The sequence below is a fragment of the Lissotriton helveticus genome, chromosome 2_2 (assembly GCF_964261635.1).
Source record: "Lissotriton helveticus chromosome 2_2, aLisHel1.1, whole genome shotgun sequence".
NCBI classification, from domain to species: Eukaryota; Metazoa; Chordata; class Amphibia; order Caudata; family Salamandridae; genus Lissotriton; species Lissotriton helveticus.
In genome coordinates this window covers 290618417-290634401 of record NC_136060.1, presented here as the reverse complement: position 1 = coordinate 290634401, position 15985 = coordinate 290618417, and the positions used below count along the sequence as shown (strand labels likewise).

The 15985-nt window shown below is 48.3% G+C and overlaps 1 protein-coding gene across 2 annotated transcripts in view; it reads left to right on the top strand.

Moving 5' to 3' along the window:
* Positions 1 to 15985, top strand: part of LAP3 (leucine aminopeptidase 3) — a 238053-nt gene that overhangs the window by 112153 nt on the left and 109915 nt on the right. The window lies entirely within an intron of this gene.

Sequence of the window (15985 nt, the reverse complement as noted above, 5' to 3'; positions counted from 1 at the left end):
TTTCATTACAAACTGTTGTATACGTATCGTAAGTATTGCTGCATTTATATAGCGCTTCATATTCCTTGTGGGGCTCCAAAGCACATTTTCGGACAGGGAGCACGCTCCACCACTAGAAAGTGCATGGTTGGCAGAGTGTTGCATTGGTTGTCATCCTCTGTTGGAAGCTCTTTTGGCGTCGTACTTGAATGGCCAAAGGTGCTCTTATCTTATCTTAGGGGACAGCGACTAGCAGTGTGGTGTATGAGAAAGGGTGAGCCATAGGTGCGCTAAATATCATTGTAATTGATTGGCGATGATAATTTATTCTGCAGGCCACATGTTATGTTTCATGGTTCCTGTTGGGCTAGGGAAAGAGCCAGAGATCTACCTGGAGCCAGGGCTAGTTTCTGCCTGATTCGTCCTCTTCAGTCGGGGGTTGCTTTGTTCCAGTGGAACCGTGAGCTAAGGATCCAAGTCTGGGCATACCCTTGGCCATGTAGGGTGTCACATCAAACATAAAAGATGCGAATGGAGGATTCTCCTGAATTTTCTCCCTGACAATTTACACTTTCATTATTAGTAGGGACTGATATTTTCTGGGTGAAAAAGCAGCAATGTGATAAACGAAGACTTAACATGTTTCTATTGTTTCAGCTATGATAGTTCTCATTTTGTTCAGTCTTAGCTCAGCTCTTCTCTGAAATATTAGCCTTGCAAAAACCTGCTTTTATATGTCTCCACAAGGTAACTTTAATTCTAATCTCATTTCTCTGGTCCCTTCCTACTTCTCAGCCCTCACTAAATCTGCTCTCATCTCTAGCAAGAGATTATTGGTCCAAACAATTTTTTTTGTCAATTCTTTTTTATTGGCATTTTTTAGAAAACATTTTCAACGACTCAATGTACGCATCTTAGACAGCACTTACAATTACAGTTACCCCAGTTTTCCATTATCAGTACTTTGACGACATCAGCCACTAGTAAGGCGCTGGCATATTATGACTTATACGTAGGGCGAGTGAAGTCCAGGTCATCGCGCACGGTCGTAGTTCGTGTGAGTCTTTGCATCTCCTCTCCACCTGGAGTGCCAGTTCATATAAACATTACTCATTTGCAACCACAACATTTGTAGAAAAGAAACAGTAGTAACAAGATGCAGCCGTAACACCTGTGTACAATACAGATCAGTCCCCCATTTGCCTTCCCAAAGCCCCCCCCCCTCCTTCAGCCAGTGGATGTGTGTTACACCTCTCATCGTGCCAGGCTGACCACCCGCACCCCCCGCTCCTCTGCCCTCCGCTTCTGGCGCCTGTGTGTCCCCTCCATCTATTAGACTCTCTCGTCATTCCGACTATGGGGTCCCGCCTGCGTGTTGGTTTCTACGTCGCTACTGCCGCTGCTGCTGTCATTAGTAGTCGCTGTGCGCCCCTCTCCATGGCGGGCTATTCCGCCCTCGGTGTCCTCAGCTCCTTCCGCAGCCGCATCTGTCCCTGCCACCTGGAGTGCATGAGCATACCCTCCCACCGGTCCGCCATAGGCTCCTTGCGCAAACCCACCGTTTCCTCCCTCCTGATGGCAGTCCATTCTGCTCGGCCCCACGAAAGGAGAGACAGGGTCCACGCCCTCACACTAGGCGGTTCCCTCGCTTTCCATCTCTTTGTCAGAAGTCGCACCGCCATGATCGTTCCCAGGTCCAGGAATCTGGACGACGCTTTGGTAGCAGGGGACCGTTTGAAATGGTGCAGGAGGAAAACCAGCCAGTCACAGGGGACTTCTCGGCCAGTGCATTGCACAAGCCGGGCATGTACCTCCCTCCAGTAATCGCCAAGCCCCGGACAGTGCCACAAGAGGTGAAGGAGGTCCGCAGCAATCTCGCCGCATCTGGGGCAAGCTGCGTCCGCCCTGTGGAAATACTTGTTGATTAAATCCGGGGTGAGGTAGGCCCTGTGGACTATAAATACTTGCATCTGGCGAAAGCGCATGTTTCTGGATATGCGCACCGGGCTTTTGAGTACCCGTTCCCATTCTTTGTCCGTCAGCGGCCTCCCCATGTCCCGCTCCCACTTCCCACGAAGGGGGGCCAGGTCTAGTTCTGTGTGCAGGCGCAGGGACGCGGCAAACCATTTAATGAGGTGCTTGCCCCTGCCCATGACGTGGAGCTACTGGATCACCAGATGCTGCGTCGGCTCCTCCGCCATGTCACCCCACCCCAACGTCATCCGGGCTATGAGCGATCTATGCATTAGGAATCCCCCGGGGGGGGAGCCCAGCCTCGGCAACCAGCGACTCAAAGGGGATCAGGGCTCCATCGTGGTAAAGGTCGCCCAACGTCTGCACCTCCACCTCCTGCCAGTGCTCGAGCATGCGGTGTGTGAGGACTCCCTCGCCTCCCAGAGAGCCCTCCAACGGCACTGTGGGCGCATACGGAAGCACTTTCCTCGTGAGGTATAGTGCCCTATGGAAGCACCTGTATGCCACCCCTGCCAGTGGGTGAAACAGCGCGGTGATCCGCTCCAAGGTGTAAGGCGGTTCGCCTGTAGCGGTGTCCTCTCTCCCCTAGTCCGCCAGCCAGCGTGCAATCCACTGGAGCTGCGCTGCCAGGTAGTAATGCTCAAAGCAGGGGGCAGCCAGGCCGCTCCTTTCTGTGGGGAGAAATAGCTTCCCCAGAGCCAGCCGGTGTCGGGACGCGCCCCACACAAAATCGCGCAGGATCCCATTGAGCCTGGAGGACTATTGGTCCAAACAATATTAGCTAACCCGACGTCATTTCTAGACAACATAAAATTCTGCCTTTCTGAGTGCCACCTTCAACCACCAAAGTGTATAGGTTGATTTTCCTGGACACTGCCTTGGAAGAGTGGATCCTTTGCATGCATTTTTCACCCAAGAGCTACTGCCTTAGGGCCCTGTAGGAACTTTTTAAGAAAACATCAACCATCCCACTACTTCCAGGCTCGTTGAAATGTTTTGGGCTACCCTTCTTGATTTTGGGGCAATTGGCCCGATGCTTATGACCTTAACCACTGCAAAGATATTACCCATGAACCTGGTTTTATTGGCATTCGAAGTCGAATATGGTATTGGTCACATCAATGTGGATGGAGTGCGACTTTCGCTTATGGGCTTCAACATGACCACAGTCTTCACGCTGCAGATCGTGACCAGTTTCAATAGGGTTGCTTGACTTGCGCATGACAGCAGAAGCTGTTTGCAGCAATAAAGGGTCCCATCATCATTCAGGTGCAAATCAAGCAAAGCTGGATACATTGGAGGGGTAGCAAGAAGGACAGTAATCAGCCCATTATGGTTTCCTTAGGACTCCGCTTAACTCTTTTGATTGGGGCAACCTGTGCGTGCCAAAGGTAGACCGCCGAGCACTTTGAGCCTGTTTCACTGTGTTAGACTTGGCATCTTTTGGCGTGTTTCCCCTGACTTTTTGCTTTCTGACCTCCCGGTTTTGACACTGTTTTTGCTGGTGTGATGGTTCTGCACACTTTCCTCACTGCTGATCAGTGGTAAAGTGCAGGTGCTCCTGTATAAACTGTGTTATGGATTGGTGTTTCCATGATTGGCCTATTTGATTTATGTGTCAGTCCCTAGTAAAGTGCACTGTGAGTGCCAGGGCCTATAGATCAAATGCTGTTGGTGGGCTGCAGCACTGGATTGTGCCACCCACACAAACAGCCCGTAAAGTGTAACTCTGGCCTGCCATTACAGAGCCTGCACGCCGCCTGGGGCTGCCATGTCGACTTTAAGTGCCCACCTTTGCAAGTCCCTAAACCTTCCCTTTTCTACATGTGAGTCGCCCCTCAGGTAGGCCCAAGGTACCCCATGGGCAGGGTGCATTGTATGTGAAAGGTAGGACATGCCCTGGTGTGTGTGGCATGTCCTGATAGTGAATTACAGCCTAATTCGTTTTTCACTATTGCAAGGCTACCTGTTCCCCATAGGTCAGACGGGGCAGTTTGATTATTACATCCTATAATCCTAACTGACCCAGGGAACATGGTAGACATTTGAGATTAGTGTGACTGAACTCCGAATGATAAAATACATCTTTTAGTGAAGTTGATTTTAACATTCTGGGTTTGAAAATACCACTTTTAGAAAGTAGGTATTTTCTTGTCTAACCATCCAAGCCTGCCTCTGCTAGATTGTGTATTCCTTGTCTGGAGTTTGAGTGACAGGCCTGGGGGATTCCAGGAGACAGGGTGAGCCAGCACAAGGCTAAATAGCAAGATCTACATGTAGATGGGTGGGAGGAGTTTCACCTGGGACATGAATAGGGCTTTGCCTTCCCTCCACAATACTGGCTCCATCTCCTGTGGTCCGTCTGATGTCCCTGGCCTACACTGTGAAAGAAAAGAAGGAGCCTTGTCAACAAAGTGGTCCAAGACTGACCAGAGCTGGTTTGGACTAGGCAAAGGCATCTCTGCCTTCAGAGAAAAAAGAGAAATTGAGTACAAAAAGGGGGACCCAGACCCCAGAACTTTAGAACTCTTCTGGGATCAAAAAGACTCCCAAGAAAAAGAGCAGGAGAAGCTGTGAGGAGGAACTATCACTTTGCTGTGTGCTTTGCTGTGTTGGCCTGCAGTGGCTGCTTCTGTCTTGGGCAGTGAAAGGACTGAACTTTCTGCAATCTACTTTTGTGAGTGTCTCCCAGGGCTTGAGGTAGAGCTTGTCCCCAGTTCAAGAAGGCTCAGGAACAGCAAAGACTTCAAGCCCTACGCCCTCTACGACACCGCTGCCGACTCCTAGTCCTGACTGATCTCCTGAGGCGGAAAGCCGGGAGCGCGACTTGTTACTTTTTAATCATTTGAGAGTCACTAACTGTTGTGTTTTTAATTCTTGTCGCCATTACTGGCAGGGACTGAGGCCACGCCCCTTCCTGAGACCACGCCCCTTCCTGAGACCACGCCCCCAGCCGAACCCACATAAAGGCGTTGATTACAAACACCGCCAGACTGACTGATCTCCTGAGGCGAAAAGCCGGGAGCGCGAATTGTTATTTTTAATCATTGAGAGTCACTATTTGCTTGTGCTTTTAACTCACCCCTCTCCCTTCCTGCACCTCTCAGGGCACTCGCTTGCTCCAGACAGGCCGCGCAGCCGATTTCAGCGCTGCCGCGGAAGCTGCACTAAACAATTCTTGCCGCCATCACCGGCAGGGACAGAGGCCACGCCCCTTCCTGAGGCCACGCCCCCCGCCGTACCACATATAAGGCGCTGATTACTAACGCCGCCAGACTGACTGATCTCCTAAGGCGGAAAGCTGGGAGCGCGACTTGTTACTTTTTAATCATTTGAGAGTCACTAACTGTTTGTGTTTTTAATTCTTGTCGCCATTACTGGCAGGGACTGAGGCCACGCCCCTTCCTGAGACCACGCCCCCAGCCGAACCCACATAAAGGCGTTGATTACAAACGCCGCCAGACTGCCTGATCTCCTGAGGCGGAAAGCCGGGAGCGCGAATTGTTATTATTAATCATTGAGAGTCACTATTTGCTTGTGCTTTTAACTCACCCCTCTCCCTTCCTGCACCTCTCAGGGTACTCGCTTGCTCCTGACAGGCCGCGCAGCCGATTTCAGCGCTGCCCCGGAAGCTGCACTAAACAATTCTTGCCGTCATCACCGGCAGGGACAGAGGCCACGCCCCTTCCTGAGGCCACGCCCCCCCCCCGCCGTACCACATATAAGGCGCTGATTACTAACGCCGCCAGACTGACTGATCTCCTAAGGCGGAAAGCTGGGAGCGCGACTTGTTACTTTTTAATCATTTGAGAGTCACTAACTGTTTGTGTTTTTAATTCTTGTCGCCATTACTGGCAGGGACTGAGGCCACGCCCCTTCCTGAGGCCACGCCCCCAGCCGAACCCACATAAAGGCGTTGATTACAAACTCCGCCAGACTGACTGATCTCCTGAGGCGGAAAGCCGGGAGCGCGACTTGTTACTTTTTAATCATTTGAGAGTCACTAACTGTTTGTGTTTTTAATTCTTGTCGCCATTACTGGCAGGGACTGAGGCCACGCCCCTTCCTGAGGCCACGCCCCCAGCCGAACCCACATAAAGGCGTTGATTACAAACGCCGCCAGACTGACTGATCTCCTGAGGCGGAAAGCCGGGAGCGCGAATTGTTATTTTTAATCATTGAGAGTCACTATTTGCTTGTGCTTTTAACTCACCCCTCTCCCTTCCTGCACCTCTCAGGGCACTCGCTTGCTCCTGACAGGCCGCGCAGCCGATTTCAGCGCTGCCGCGGAAGCTGCACTAAACAATTCTTGCCGCCATCACCGGCAGGGACAGCGGCCACGCCCCTTCCTGAGGCCACGCCCCCCGCCGTACCACATATAAGGCGCTGATTACTAACGCCGCCAGACTGACTGATCTCCTAAGGCGGAAAGCTGGGAGCGCGACTTGTTACTTTTTAATCATTTGAGAGTCACTAACTGTTTGTGTTTTTAATTCTTGTCGCCATTACTGGCAGGGACTGAGGCCACGCCCCTTCCTGAGACCACGCCCCCAGCCGAACCCACATAAAGGCGTTGATTACAAACGCCGCCAGACTGACTGATCTCCTGAGGCGGAAAGCCGGGAGCGCGAATTGTTATTTTTAATCATTGAGAGTCACTATTTGCTTGTGCTTTTAACTCACCCCTCTCCCTTCCTGCACCTCTCAGAGTACTCGCTTGCTCCTGACAGGCCGCGCAGCCGATTTCAGCGCTGCCCCGGAAGCTGCACTAAACAATTCTTGCCGCCATCACCGGCAGGGACAGAGGCCACGCCCCTTCCTGATGCCACGCCTCCCGCCGTACCACATATAAGGCGCTGATTACTAACGCCGCCAGACTGACTGATCTCCTGAGGCGGAAAGCCGGGAGCGCGACTTGTTACTTTTTAATCATTTGAGAGTCACTAACTGTTTGTGTTTTTAATTCTTGTCGCCATTACTGGCAGGGACTGAGGCCACGCCCCTTCCTGAGGCCACGCCCCCAGCCGAACCCACATAAAGGCGTTGATTACAAACGCCGCCAGACTGACTGATCTCCTGAGGCGGAAAGCCGGGAGCGCAAATTGTTATTTTTAATCATTGAGTCACTATTTGCTTGTGCTTTTAACTCACCCCTCTCCCTTCCTGCACCTCTCAGGGCACTCGCTTGCTCCTGACAGGCCGCGCAGCCGATTTCAGCGCTGCCGCGGAAGCTGCACTAAACCATTCTTGCCGCCATCACCGGCAGGGACAGAGGCCACGCCCCTTCCTGAGGCCACGCCCCTTCCCAGTCCTCTTGCCATAAATTATGTGCCTCTTCCGGACGCGCAGCGGACGCGCCGAAGGCGTGCCTAAGGCAAGCCCGTCTGCGCCAAGGCAGCGCCTTGCGCCAGCTATGCTTCCTGCTTCGGCCTACCTGCTCATAACCAGCTACCTTCTGGCCCTCCTTACTCAAGAGAGACGCTCATACAACTTGGTCAGCTACATGCTGACAAAGGTACTTTTTCTCTGCTACACACAGCCCTCCCACGAGTTGATTTTCTGGGCAATGATTTATTAAAATGTGGGCTTCTGAATGTGAGGTCCCTGCCTAAGCACAGCACTGAGATCCAGCTACTGATTGAAACTCATGAATTGGATATCTTATTCATGACGGAAACATGGACTCGTCCTGACTGCCTGGTCGACCCCGGCTTTGCATGCCCTCCTGGGTTTAAATTTTTACACACTCCTAGGACTAGCGGGAGAGGTGGGGGGGTAGGTGTGATATTTATTACATCCTGTAAAATTAAGGTGTTTGCTTTAGACCCTATTGAGGGCATTGAACTTTTAGGCTTATCAATTCAGGACCACTCCGGGACTACTATTACCGGGGTACTGTGCTATCGCCCTCCTGGTCCTTTCAGCCTCCTGCAACAACAAACGCTATTGGCTACTCTGACTAACATCGCTTTATCCCATCATAAACTGTTTATTCTTGGGGATTTTATTCTTTGGCGCAATGGCGCCCTTGACTCGGGTCTTCGCAATTTATCTCAATCCTGCGAAAGCTTCGGCCTCTCCCAGTTGGTTACTGGATCAACCCATAAGGCCGGACACCTCCTAGACCTGCTGTTCGCGGCTCCCCATCTGGTGGCGATGGGGGAATCGTTGCCTATGGTATGGACTGACCACGCTCTCGTAAAATTTTTCATACACAGGGACGGTGGCCATTACAAAGCGCCTGTGTTGAATAGGGAATTTAATTGCAGAGACTGGAGAGCCCTTACCCGTCTGCACTCCCATGTGAAGTGTTCCAGGTGGAGCAACTCTTTGATCATGACCAGCAAGTAGAGGAAAATTACACCTCGCTATGCTCTGGTATCACAGCTACCCTTAACGCTCACACTCCTCAAAAAACTCGTAGCTGTAAGGGTAACGACTCTGCTCCCTGGTTCAACAATACTTTAAAAAATCTGAAGCAGGGTTGTAAACAAGCCGAGAGAAGATGGAGACGTGATTACATAGAAACCTTTAAGGAGGTGTGGAAAACCAAGGTTCGTGAATATAAGAACCTGATTAAAAAATCAAAAGCTGAATACTATTCCTCGATGATTTGCAACTCCGCCAACAATTCTAGAAGCATTTTTAATATATTGAATAGTGTTACTAACCCCGAATGCGCCAAAAACGCCATCATCCCGTCCCAAGAACTCTGCGAGAACCTCGCTGTTTTCTTTAAGGAAAAAATTGAACACATTATTAGGGACCTAGAAGTCTCTCCGGTTTCTGGCCCTCCCTCTAACCTTAAAGCAGGGACCCTCTTGGATCAGGTGGCGCCGGATGAACTTTTAATTGAGTTCCCACCTCTTACGTATGAGGCTTTCAGCAAACTAGCCAGGGGGATCTCCTCCGGATCCCCCCTAGACCCTGTTCCCCATAAGATCTGGAAGGAATTTGAGACGGAACTTTTCCCTTCACTCCATTTAATTTGTAATCAATCCCTGGTGACGGGCACTGTTCCAGCTCAATGGAAGCGGGCTTTAGTATCTCCTTTGCTAAAATAGCCCTCTCTCGACCCAGATTCCTCTAAAAACTACCGCCCCATCTCCCTGCTACCATTCCCAGCCAAGATTGTTGAACGGTTGGTTAGCAACACCCTTTCCAACCATTTGGAACATCATCAACTTCTTGATGCTGATCAATTCGGTTTCCGGCCTGCCCACGGAACCGAAACTGCCCTAATGACCGCTATGGACGAGCTTCAGAGATGTGCAGACCGAAATCAGGCAGCGTTTCTGATCCTGCTTGACATGTCTGCTGCCTTTGATACTGTGAACCATACGATCTTGCTGCAGCGGCTATTTGAGGCGGGAGTAAGAGGGTCGGCATTGCAGTGGTTCCACTCTTTTCTGCAAGATAGGCAGCAGTGTCTATCCCCCCTTTTCAGTCAGCTTTCACTCCGATCTTGCATGGGGTTCCCCAGGGCTCTGCAATTAGCCCTATCCTCGTTAACCTTTACCTTCGACCCTTGATCTTACTTATTAAAAACTTTAATATTAAGATTGTCAACTACGCTGACGACACACAGTTGATCCTCTCCTTGGAAGGTGAGGACTCTACATCTGTGGAGGTCTTCCACAACTGCCTGCGTGACATATCACGTTGGCTAAAAGACAACTCCCTCCAATTTAATGCGGGGAAGACGGAGGTGCTTGTCAGCGCTGGAACTAAGATCCCCCGGCCATTCCCTGATAATTTCTGGCCCCCGGAAACAGGGACCACTGTCCGGCCGGTGGAATCAGTCCGCAATCTGGGGGTTATGTTGGATCACAGGCTCAGTATGGAGACTCACATACAAAAGGTGACTGCCTGTTGTTTTGCCATCCTCCGCTCCCTAAGAAAAGTCCTGCCTCTCCTCCCTTCATACGCTTGCGCCCAAGTGGTAAGATGCACCATCCTCAGTAGACTGGACTACTGTAATGTCCTTCTGCTTGGTTCCCCTGGATTCCTACTGGATAGGCTCCAAAGGGTCCAGTCTGCCGCCGCTAAATTGGCCTTGGGGCTCCCGAGAAGAGCCCATGGGCCATCCTCTCTGGGCAAACTTCACTGGTTACCGGGGAGACAGAGGATACAATTCAAGGCCCTTTGCATTGTCTTTAGGGCTCTCCATGGCTTTGGCCCTGCGTCCCTCCGATCGAAATTTGCCTGGTACACCCCGTCCAGGCAGCTTCGTTCTTTGCAGGCTAAGCTTGCAGTTCTCCCCAGATTCAGGAAAGTCGGAGCCGGAGGTAGATCCTTCGAGGTTGCAGCTGCCAGACTCTGGAACACACTCCCCTCCGACATTAGGCATACCTCTGAACTTCTCCCATTTAGAAAAAAGATCAAAACCTGATTATTTCCCACGACAACTGCCTGATAATTCACGCCCCTGCGACCTTTTCCCTCTCGTCTGATCTAGTCAGCGCCAAGATGCCTGCAATGGTGGTAGTGCGCTTTACAAATTCCTAAAATAAATAAATAATAAATAAGGCACTGCAGAGGGCACCGCCGCACCGCGACCCTGGTCTCACCAACGACGCCTGCTGATGCCGCCACCAAGCTGCTGCTTGCACCGCGACCTGTGGGCACCGCACTCTGCACCGCCTCGCTTCACGACGATGCCTTGGTATCCCCGAAGACGCCACTCCACGCCGGACTCGACGCCGCTGCTTGCACCGTGGTTCGAGTGCACCGCTCATTATGTTACACGACGCACCACCCTCATCCCGCGCCGCTGGCTTGGCCTACCGACACCGGTGCCATCAACTCCAGTTCGTCAGCCAACGACCCCGCTTCAGCAACGACGCCGCCGCTGCTGCACCATGACATGCCAGCACTGTGACGAGCACCATCTTCATATCACACCGCGACCCTGGTCTCACCAACGACGCCATCCAACGCCGCCATCGAGCCGCTTTGCACCGCAGCACCCGACGCCTGCCGACACCAGTGCTCCTGACTTCATCAGACAGGAGTTCGATCTGCAACGCGTGCGACTTCGAGGGCCTGACGACCCCTGCACCGACCTCCGGAACCGACGCCTGCGGATGCCGTGCTTTCGGCAGCTCAACGAGAGGTCGTCGACGCCCTGCATTTCTGAAAGGTACTGTTTGTGGGTCTGCCCGACACCGTAGCTGACCTGCGATGGCGCGTTCAGCCAGAGCTGTTTGGATTTGTTTGTTCACGACGCCGGGATAGCCCCGGACGGAGCTATCGACATTAAGGAACTGTGTTTTCACCATATCTTTGCAATTTAAAGACATCTTGCAACGCATCTATTTTGAAAGTACTGTATTGTGGATTTTTATTGTATTTGGTCTTGTTTAAGTATATAAAAGTATTGGCAATTTTTCTAAACTGGTGTGGTGTCCCTTGTAGTGCCTACATTGTATTACTGTTGGTTATGTGCAAATGCTTTACACACTGCCTCTAAGATAAGCCTGACTGCTCGTGCCAAGCTACCAAGGGGGTGAGCAGGGGCTATTTAGGAGTGTAACTCCCTTATCCTGACTAGAGTGGTGGTTTCTGTCTGGCTTTGGTGCAAACATTAGCCAACCAGAAATCCCATTTCTAACACACTGCAAATCTTAGATGTTTTGTTTTTCAGTCTACCCTTAAGCCCCTCTACTTTCTAGCAGAACTTGGGGATGTATGCACAATGTAACTGTTATTTAATCACTAATGATTTTATAGTTTGTGAACTACAAAATACATGAAATGTGTTCTTTTGTCACTTCCTATCCAAAGGCAGATTCCAAACCTAGGGATAAAATCTCAGAGCAGTCCCTTATCACCAGTAATAGCTTCAACACTAGTACACAAGTAGGGTTTCTTTTATCCTGAAAATTACAACCCAGTGCCATATAAAAGCATAAGACCCGCCTCCGAGAATTTGGATGAAATTAATCTGTACAAGTCAACGGAGCCTCAAGGTGGTGGATGAGGGCATCAGGAGTATTTTTGACACCCTTTCCAGCATTACAGGCTTTGGAACATGACGCAGGTTTGACACTACTGTTGGACTATGAAGGGGAAGTCAAGTGTAAACCAGTGGGTGGCTGCGGCACAAATCATCCTTTCTCTACTGACATGAGCAACACCATTGTATAATCGGACAGTATTCCCTGTTTACCTCTCCATACTCTGTGTGGATCTCTTTTACAATCTTGCTTCAACCATGCTCTTTGCATATTCTTGCAACTTCGCATGATCCCTTAAGGTGGGTCTCACAGGCTCAATGACTAGGAGCGCACATGCAGAGTATTCTTACATTTGGGGGTGGAGTAGCCTTTTTGGCAGTTCAGCAAAAGCTTTACCTTTATGTATCTAATCCTGGATAATTTGATCAGGAGCACATGTAACAATACCAACTTTAGAAGGCGACTGGAGAGCATCAATCTTTATATAAAACATATTTTTGATTGGGGCATACACAAAGGTGAGGGACCCTTGCTCCATCCAGAGAAGCCCAAAATTATGAGCCACTTCAAAATCATACTTTGTGTCAGTGAAAATAGTAGGGTGTCTGTGCAGCCAAAATACATTGACAGCTATCAATTCAGCTGTTCAATAGAGTGTGTATGAAGAAAACCACAACTTGCAGTAACTTCATATATGGTACTAACAGTAAAACCACCAATCATGGCTCCTGAGTAACTGTATGGGTGAGTTAATGGTTGTGTGAATGGCTGTATGAGTGGGTCTATGGAGGAATGAGTGGGTGTTTGAGTACTGGTATGGATCAGTGAATGGGTATGTGAGTGATTGTATGAGTGTATGAGTGGGCATACTAGAGTTATGAGGGTGTGAGCGGGTGTGTAAGTGGTTCTGTGGATTATCTCATCAGTGATGTTATTCGAGATGTCATCAGAGATGTCACTGACCATGTCATGAGTGATGTAATATGTTAGGTCATAAGCAGTGCATTGCAGGACGTAAGTTATAGTTAGTTTAGGTAACTATAACTTCTGTATTTCACTGGTTTTGTGTGTGAGTGAAATCTGAGCCTAACTATAATGTCCCTGTATGCGTAGTTTTTTTCTGTGAATTACTAAGGTTTTTCAAATTCTGTTTCCTAACTATAACAACCCTGTAACCTTTGTTTTATTTCTGTGAATTTCTAAGGTTTTTCAAATTCTGTTTCCTTACTATACCGTCCCTGTAACCTTTGTTGGTTTTTTTAAACGTGATATATTTTTGTAAAGCGTGAACATATCACCCCTTTAAGGGTTTTAAGGCACTGGGGGCCATCGGGAAGATTAAGAGAGCTATTGCCCAGAATCACATTATGCAATCAGACTGATTGAATTGTCTCATCCTCATACATTGACACATCCAATGCCATAAACTTACCTCCTTTGTCTGAAGGTTTGATAACTATTGTGGTATCCGACTTCAATGCAATAAGGGCTTTTCTCTGAGCTGTAGTAAGCTTATTAAGTTTTCTTTTTACCCTAGACAATCAATTCCTTGATCATCGTGTCATGGAACACATCAATATTGTCATTGGGCATGGAAGGAATCGTGAGCGACTTGGGTTTGAAGCTACTGGGGGTATTAATTCCTATCCCTAAAGTATTAAACACTTGGTTCAATTCAACCTCTGAATGATCATACTCACCCTCTCTAAACAATGTTCATAAGGCCAACAGTCCCTCTACATCACTTACCCTGATGTCACATTCAGATGTACGGATTCTCTGTTTATCAATGTTCCGTTTCGACAATTTATGCAATTTACACAATTTTAATTTCCTGATAAACAAGTATATATCCATTCTCATTTGAGCATAATTGTCTTTATGCCCTAGTTTAAATTTCAATCTGAAATTCTAATAAAGATCTTTCAACATCAGTCAATGTACTTTCGGATAAATTCATGACAGTGAGTTTTTTACTTAGTTCTTAAAGTTCTAATGGGTGGTTCTCCCTGTTTGTGGCATTTTGCCATCCTCCTCTTCTTGTCCTTCTCCTCTGAGCGCGCCTCTTCCTCTTCCCCTGATTTGGGGGTGTGGTCTATCTTTTCTGGCTTGTCAACCTGACCCAGAAGACGGTACTCATTGTGAAAACCCCCACGACTATTTCCCATGTTTGAAGTATTGGCCAGTTCCTCATTCTCTGTGTCAACACCCTGGCTAGATTCCATTGAGCTGCGGTCCTATTTTTCCGGGGGTGTCCTCCTGCTGATTTTTTTTCCTGTATGCATCATAGTTCCTTGCGTAAGTCAGGATTTAACTCTCATAATAGTCCCTTTTGTCTTGTTAAAATGTCTGCTGTTTTTTTCAGTTTCACCTCTTCTTCATATTTTACAAGTCGTTCAACTACTTTTTATTTGGAAATCCTTGAACGTCACTTTAATTTTTAAGATCTTTTATGAGATCCTTAATCGCATGTCGGATACGTACCAAATCCAGCTCAGCATATTTCACCAAGATCTGCATCATCTCCTTACATGACTTTGCTGTAAAAGTGGCCATTCTTCAAGGAGCCCAGAATAGGGGGACTTATACGTTGGTACAATGAATATACGCAGACCACATCAGACTCTGTTAACCTCAATGTATCTCATGAGTGTAGTCCGCTCCCAGCGTTTAGTTATTTCCTTTTTCATAATTTTTTTCAGAGCAAACATTTTCTGTTTTAAGGTCTCAGTATCTCTATTGGATATCGCTCCTCCACCAACACTGCTGGAGCCGCCCAATATTCTGTGTCACTTAAAATCTGTTTGGCTGTTTCAGTCTGACCGAGTGGCTGTCTGTTGAATCCGCTGTTATCATTGCTGATAACGTTGCACAAAACTCCCCACAGACCTGTTGATCCATCCAGGTGGATCCATTCCAGTCTTTCTTCAGTCATACACCTATAGTATAGACTATCTCATCATTATCCCTTTGAGTCACTCTCATTCTTTTCTTTCTGACCTTCATTTGATCATCTTCTGTTTTTTTTGTCTGATTCTTCAGCATTTGCTGAGAAAGCACCTATAGTTTCTAACACTTTTCGTAAAAGCAATCGCACATGCATCCAATGGCTGAGAACTTTATTAGTCTGTCTTTTTAGTATTTTCGTATACACTCTCTAATGCACCACGCAGTCCCACTCTTTGAAGACTTCAAACTGCTCAGTTCTAGGCTGCGGTTTCATCTTAAACATGGCACTCCTCAAATTCTCAATACTTTAACTCTAGATTGTTATTGTTAGCTGTAGTTATATTCCATTCTTTGAGCTATAGACATATTTATAACCCATAATCCATCAGCATCTCATCCGAGTGGGAACTAGTCGGGCGGAGAATCTCCTCCATTATCAGTAATCAATGACTTATTCATACTCTCACCTGTGGTAATCTCAGTCTAGCTCATAATACATGCGTTGCTAATTCAACCAATTACAATAAGATGTTAAAACAAAACTGGAAACCTAGTACATAAATGAAAACAAATACCATGTCTGCCTATTTGGATACGCGGCAGAAAATCACACTCCCCACTGGGAGAGGTCTAGCGCAGCAGTCAGAGTGGCTATCTCCGGATCCCTGGTGCCGGCAGCATCTCAGTTTATCATCATGTGACTCTGGGCAATAGCTCACTTAATCTCCCCGACAGTCCCCAGCGCCTTGAAACTCTTAAGGGGATGATATGTTTGCGCTTTACAAATAGGAATTATTATTATTACTACAGCAAAGGAAGGTGTTTTCCCCATAAATCCTTTCAATCATATTAACATAGGTTTCTGACCAACGGTAATCCGTGTTTAAGTCAGTACATCTGTTTCCTGTGCACAAATAAATGGACGACACACGCTTGTTAGTTCATACGCAGCTAGCCCATTAAGGACTTCATAGGATGTTAACCTATACGAGTTTAACCTATAACCTGACGTGATGCCACAAGTGCTTTCAGCAGAAAACCATAATAATTATCTTGAGATAGTGGATTTCCATTTACCTGCTAACCTTATACATGATTTTAAAACCATTTACATGTAAAGCACA